Source organism: Misgurnus anguillicaudatus, chromosome 2, assembly GCF_027580225.2.
Source record: "Misgurnus anguillicaudatus chromosome 2, ASM2758022v2, whole genome shotgun sequence".
Taxonomy (NCBI): Eukaryota; Metazoa; Chordata; class Actinopteri; order Cypriniformes; family Cobitidae; genus Misgurnus; species Misgurnus anguillicaudatus.
In genome coordinates, this window is record NC_073338.2 from 10,716,030 (window position 1) to 10,723,463 (window position 7,434).

Genomic DNA, 7,434 nt, shown 5'->3' on the forward strand with positions numbered 1-7,434 from the left:
ATTTCTGTATCCAGACCCTTGTAAACTTAGAATTCAGGACCTGAGAAATTACCTTTTCCTGGTCAAGAACTCTCTCAATCATGTTAAGTCTGGAACCCCATCCTGTTGGGCAGGGCCGGATTATCCATAGACGGGATTGGGTGAGTGCCCTGGGGCACCAGGCAATTGGGGGCACCTTCAACACATCTCACTCAGAACCGCGAGGAGACGCGCTGGCGCGGATTTAAAATTAAACATTGCAGAGATGAAAGACAAAGAGAGCGGGAGAACTTTTAGCCTACATTAACACCAACAACATTATGAGAATAAAGGTTTCAGACATCAGTGCCAAGTTAAGGAAAACCAGATAAAAGATGAGAAACGTGTAAAGGATACAAGTATGTAGATTGCCCTGCCACTCAATTTATTACAGTATGCTATCTGGATATAACTTATTGTATATGTATGTATCTTATGCCTAGAAATAGTTAAGGGGGTTGTATGATTCTTTGGTTTATAACTTCCTATTCTAAAAGTTTCATCAATTGTGCATATGACATATGCAGCAACTGCATAGAGTTAAGTAAGTTTATTTAGTATTTTTCAGTAAAGCAGTTATTTTGGATAAAATTTGAATAATTTGCATTGCTGGCTGATTTAAGTGTGTGCACTTCTGCTAGCACTCCTACAATTTTCAGTCAGGGGCTACAGTGCTCCTAATAACAAAAAAGTTAGTCTGGAGCCTTGAATGACTAAAGTTCAATATAATATATATATATATATATATATATATATATATATATATATATATATATATATGTATAATTTTTTGGGGGGGGCACTTGAAATTTGGTCACCCTGGGGCACTTCACTATGTTAATCCGGGCCTGCTGTTGGGGACTGAGTGGTACAACTTCCAGTCATGAATATAGTGAATGGTCAAACTTAAATAAGGTTCTAAAGTGCGGCTAGACCACAAATCAGCTGTTGTAGCAAATAAATTAACATGTTGAATTTGCATCTTGCTGTTGAATGGCAGTGCCTGAAAAATATTTGCGGCTGGGTATCTCGTAATGTGGATCTACGACTTTGAGCAGTCTTTTGAAGCGACAGTACTTTGGGTAAGTCACACAAAAATGAAAATTCTGTCATCATTACTCACCCTTATGTTGTTGTCAACCTGTATGAGTTTCTTTATTCTGTTGAACACAAAAGAAGAAATTTTGATAAATGATGGTAAGCACACAGGTGACATTACACATTGACTTTCATAGTGTTTGTTTTTCCTACTATGGTAGTAAATGGTTACCGGAAACTGTGCAACCCATCATTAATCAAAATATCTATTTGTCTTCGATTATTTTCTGATCATAAGAGATGTGTTAGTCTGTTATAGCCAGACATTTGACCACACTGCAGTATTGAGCATTTGAGTAATACTGCATCCTTTTCTAAAATCACTAAACAGAAATCACAAAATCCGCTGTGAACAAAATAAACATTTTAATATGCATTTTACTTCAATAAGCATTTGTATTTCAATGCACAAAATAAGAGTCCTTAAGTGACCTGTGACTTAATGTCTGATGAACTGAAATGTAAATGAGCTATTTAGATATGGAAACTACTGATCTCTTGTTGATTACAAATGTTCACTCTTGTGCTGCAAAATGGTTATAGTGCTAGAAAATATTCACCATAACCAAGTATCTCTCCTCCAATGTTAATTAACTCTTTCGCCGCCATTGACGAGATATCTCGTCAATTAAGAGAAAACGCTTCCCCGCCAATGACGAGATTTTCCGTCTTTCCGCAATACCGCTATTATCTATTAACTTCCGCAACTTATACAACCCGGAAGTAGTGCCTCACGTGAAAGAGAAAGAACTCCGTGTATGTTTTAAAGATCGCTCTGCATCTGATCTCTATCAAAAGTCCTTCACAAAAATGGAATTATCTCAGCTTTTTGCTCAAAATTGGGTGTTTTTGAAGAAACCTACCCATGTTTGAGAGGTGATTACAAGAGAACTGTTGAAGGTAGGATGAAACGTTTTTGTTTTTTTTGAAAGCAGAGGGTCTGTTCTTTCATCTGATATATTGTTTGTTTATATATTTAAAGAAGAACATTTTCTGGAAGGCATTAAACTTTTGTGAAAGTCATGAAAAATGCTGGCGCTGGCTGGCAACTTTTTTTTAAAAACGCTGGCGGGGAAAGAGTTAATCTGTAAATCGAACAGATTTTCATATATAGCAAAGTGCATTTTGACATGCAAATTATTTTTGTGGTGACAAATACGGAAAAACGTCATGTGTCTATTTTTCTCTTGAGAATCCACGGGCGTGCATTTTAGTTACTGACAAGATCATAAGGAGCGTGTGATGCGCTGTTCTGTCATGTTGGTGAATGATCTTAGCTTCAGCGCGGATAGTGACGAGTTCCCTGATCTCTGCTTTAGTCCATTTCTCGTCCTGAATATTGATCTGCGTTTAAATCTTTACGGGAGCGGTCCCACATTTATGGGACGCGTTTGTGTTCACACAGAAGCCTCTCTGCCAACTTTACGGAAATATTCTGGGACCAAAATGCTGTGTGAATGAGGTTTTGATGTCACAGTAGTTTTTCTCAGTATGTGTATGAAAACTCTTGGCCATAAATGTAGTTCTAAACGTAGGTTCGGGAGGAGCCTAAACATTCAGGCCTGTCAATCATCATCATCATGGGCGTATATAAGGTAGCCTTCAGGCCTCCGCATCCAACTACAATTTTTAGCCCCAGCCTCAGTTTCGCTCTCTCTGAAGGTTCAGAGCCCAGATACTGTACAGAGCTCCCTTCGAGGACAGCAAGACAATTTCGTTTACCATTAATCATTAAGACCTGAATGCGCAGGCGAACTAGTGAACATTTTGTGCTCATTTGTACCTTATAATGGACACGCTTGTGACCTGACAGCAGTGATGCTCTTTTAAATAAACACAATTTTAATACACAAAGCAGGGGTGACCATCCATGTAAAGCATTTAAACTATTTGAATGACATTATTATGATACAGTGTGCGTATCCCTTAAAAATTTCTACTAATATTTCTTTGTCAGCATATGACTTTTTTGTATCAGTCCTGCAGCAATTATGAATATCAAATTAAAATGTAGCTGTTGGCTTTTGTAACAATGGCTTTTGCTTGAACTCTTTCATTTGGAAAATGATTCATTTGAATGTTAGTAAAAGCGTGATATGCTTTGCGTTGACGTGCTAAGTAGGGGTGGGGTCAAACTAAAGGTTTACTGTATGGAGCGCTGTGATAGTGAGTTATTCACTGTAATACTTGACCATTTAAGGTGACATCAGAAGTTGTGTATAAATATAAATAGTTTAGAAGAAAGGATCCTACATTGAGGTAAGAAAGTATCATTTACACTGCAAAAAATGACTTTTTTACATAGGATTTTTGTCTTGTTTTTAGTACAAATACAAACTCTTGAATTAAGATGCATCTTCTTAATGAGTGAAATGAACTAAAAAAAAATTTTTTAGACAAAAAATATACGAAAATATATAAATTTGTGCTTAGAAACACGCAAATATTAATAATAATAATAATAATAATCTGCCAATGGGGTGAGACATTATTTTCTTGAATCAAGAGTTTAAGATAAAAGTAAACTTATTTCAAGATTTTTTTTCTCAAATTCACTTAAATTTTATTTTCTTATGTCATTTAGCTCATTAAGAAAATGCATTTTCTTAATTTAAGAATTGTTTTATATTTGTACTGAAAATAAGACAAAAATACTAAGTAAGAAAGTAATTTTGCAGTGTATGTCTGAAAAATGTTTCATATTTGATTAACTGGAAAAAATTACTATCATACATAGTATTTTTATCTTGTTTTCAAATATCTAAAAATTCTTAAATTAAGATGCATTTTCTTGATGAGCAAAAGGAAATAAGTCTAGACCATTGGCAGATATTTATTGGTTGTTTTAAGCACAAACTCACTTAAATATATGAAGAGTTTCGTTGCAAAACTAGATAAATCCATTTTTTAACATTTTTGTCAAAACATGTTTATTATTATGTTATCATGTTATTATTTTGTTTTATGGTGCTACTTAGCTGTATTTTTTTAAGTTATGAAGGTTTAAATCAAAACAAACCAACTGCAGTTGAATCCGAATGCTGTCAGGAAATGGGGAACACAAAACACGAACCCAGATGCGAACATAAATAACAAAGGGATTTATTGTCAAAACAGGGGAAAAACAGAAAAACAAAACCCACGAGGGGGCAAAACAAGACGAGGGAAACACAACACTAAACTAATACTAAACTTGACAAAAACTTACAATAACTCTACAACAGATTACACAGATCAGGATTCTGAACATCAAAAACTCACAGGAACCGACAGGACATGAGACAAGACGAACGTGCACTGGACAACAAACACAAGGACTCTTAAATAGGGAGAAAGTAAATTACATACACCTGAAAATAATTACAAGTAAGGGATCGGGGAAAAAGTGACGAGACCCGGGAAATGCGTGGTCGAAATAAACCAATACTACAACCACACATTTCCCACATAGAACATATGTACTGTCAGAACCCTGCCATGCTAAACTAGATCTAAATACCAACAGGATCTGGCAGGATTCTGACAGTACGCCCCCCTCCAAAAGGCGGCTACTAGACGCCGTCGAAGGGTGAACACTAAACATGGGACAAGACCGACTGACAGACAGAGAACATCCAAGAAAACATAACAAATAACACTAAGGGCAAACAAGACAGAATTACAAACGGGTTAGGGTGGGATAACAAAAATAATAAACAAGGGAGGGGGGGGTGGGGGAACAACAGAGTTCATAGGGGGTGGTCCATAAAGAGTCTGAGTAAACTTGGGGTGAGTTCTGGACGGTTCATGGCCAAAGATGGCAAAATCTGGCTGGGGTTGCGCTGGCTGCGACCATGGCTGAGGTTGTGCTGACTGTGCACACGGCTGGGGTTGCGCTGACTGCGTACACGGCTTGGGTTGCGCTGACTGCGCACACGGCTTGGGTTGCGCTGACTGCGCACACGGCTGGGGTTGCGCTGACCGCGCACACGGCTGGGGTTGCGCTGATTGCGCACACGGCTGGGGTTGCGCCGACGTCTGAGTACACGCCTCTGGGCGCTCCGGGGACTGCGTCGGCGGCTCTGGGCGCTCTGGCGACTGCGTCGGCGGCTCTGGGCGCTCTGGCGACTGCGTCGGCGGCTCTGGGCGCTCTGGCGGCTGAACCAGATTCCCCTTCCTCCTGTTCTTCCTTCGGGGTCGCGGAGCAGATAGAGGATGTGGTGGTGCTCTTAAGTCGGAGGAGGACCCCCCAGACGAAGACTCCCAGGTAGAGCTTAGATCGGGCCCAACAAATCAAGCCCGACCCTACCCGAGCCCGTGCACATTGTGTCCGAGCCCAGCCCGGCCCGACACGTTCACTGTAATTATAAAGCCCGAGCCCGATTTAAACCCGACCATTTTTAATATGTCGTTATAACCAGGGGCGGCGCCAGATTTTTTAACGCAGGAGCTGCTCTGATTATTTAGGCTACTGGGGAGCAGCTGCTGCACAGTTTTATATATATAATATAATATAATATAATATAATATAATATACATAAATACTATTAATAAGTGAGCAAAAACTGGTCACTCAATATTAAATATTAAATAATTTTAATTATCATAATTAAAGTTTTAATTGTATTACATTTAACAAGCACAACATTCAGCATTCAATCAAATATTCTTAAAGATTAATTATTATTAATAATGTTATTTCAACATAATATGTGTGTGGGCAACTAGCAAGATGTGCGTTTGTAAATTCGGTCATTTCGGTGGCAGCGTGTGTTGCGAGTTTCAAATAGTGTAATAACGCAGGCGCGCCGGCGCTCATGTCATTATTATATTGTCTGCTACATTGCTTTTTATGTATTAAATCCAGGCAATTGGTTGATAAAAAATGTAGTAAAATTAAGATTACAATTAATACTAAACGAAATTTACTTTAAAGAAAAACTTTCTTCAAAACTTGAAACTAAATGTGCTTATTTAATGGCTTAAACACGTAGGCTATACTTCAAGCTCTCTTTTTGTACAAATTGCAGAACATTAATTTAATTCTGAATTTTGCAAATGTTGAAATACATTTTTCTGTGCATAGTAAAACATATCTATAACATTTATCAAGTTTATAATTGTGCGTGCATTTATTATTATCTTGATGAATAATACGACAAGAAAGAAGCATGTAAACTGCGTTGTTTGTTTATTAAGAAACAACTGAATGGATCCTAAATGGATTGAAATTTCGAATAAAGAAACATAAAAAAATAAAATAAACCGTGAACAATGATGAACACAGAAAATAATGGCCTAAGATTATAGGCCTACTACTTTAATAAAATTAAACAATGTTTTAGAACAAATAATATTTTATAATATAATTTTAAACATTATAAATATTTTTAAAGCCTATTAGAAAACGTAGGCATATAGTGCAAAAACGCTGCTCCATTCTGGTAGCCTCCTGCCTGTGTATGAGCCTGTAGATTAAGAGAAATTGATTAGGCCAAGTAAGGCTGCCTGCATTTATGTAATAATTATATAATGTCATACTCATCACAAAGCTATAGCTACTTACATGGTTCTACATGTTGTCATGCAAGAACAAGATTGCGTCGACAGTTTCTGGTTTCAGAGCGGTCCTCCTCTGCTCTATCGTTCGGCCAGCTGCGCTGAACACCCGTTTGCTGCTGCTGCTGCTTGCTGGAATGCAGAGGACGGATCTTGCCAGCCTGGCTAGTTTTGGGTACACCAATCCGTTCACTTTCCACCATTTCAGTAGATCCTGGTCGTCATCCATGGCATGCTTTTGTGAATTGTACATAGCCACTTCATCCTCATCTGGTTCGTTATCATCGTCTTGGTTCTCCCACTCAGCAAATTCGGAGTCTCTCCTGGGCCTGGCTGCTGGTGGTGTGAAGCCAGTACTGCTCGTTGCACCGTGAGCCACCGCAGCATCTTCCTCCACAGGCAAGAGTAAGGTGCGAACGTGAGCATGTACTTCAGCTATCTCTACAGGAGACATCATCCTCAATTTGTTGAATTTGGGCCCTCAGGGGAATGCTTGGAGGAGTAACAAAAGAGGACATTGAGGGCTGATGCTGACCGCTATCATAATTTCTGTCATGGCAAGCCTGCTTCATGTGTCTGTTCATCGTCGAAGTACCCGTTTTTTTGCTGTCATAGATGAGCAGCGTGCCGCATTTATTGCACGAGACAAAACCAACACACGTGTTGTCACTCCCCACGACTATTTTAAAATGTTTCCATACCTCCGATTTTCCTCCAAACGTGCTCAAATTGAATTCTCCTGTTTTAATTTTTTTCTTTGTTTGTTCAAGCTCCATGATG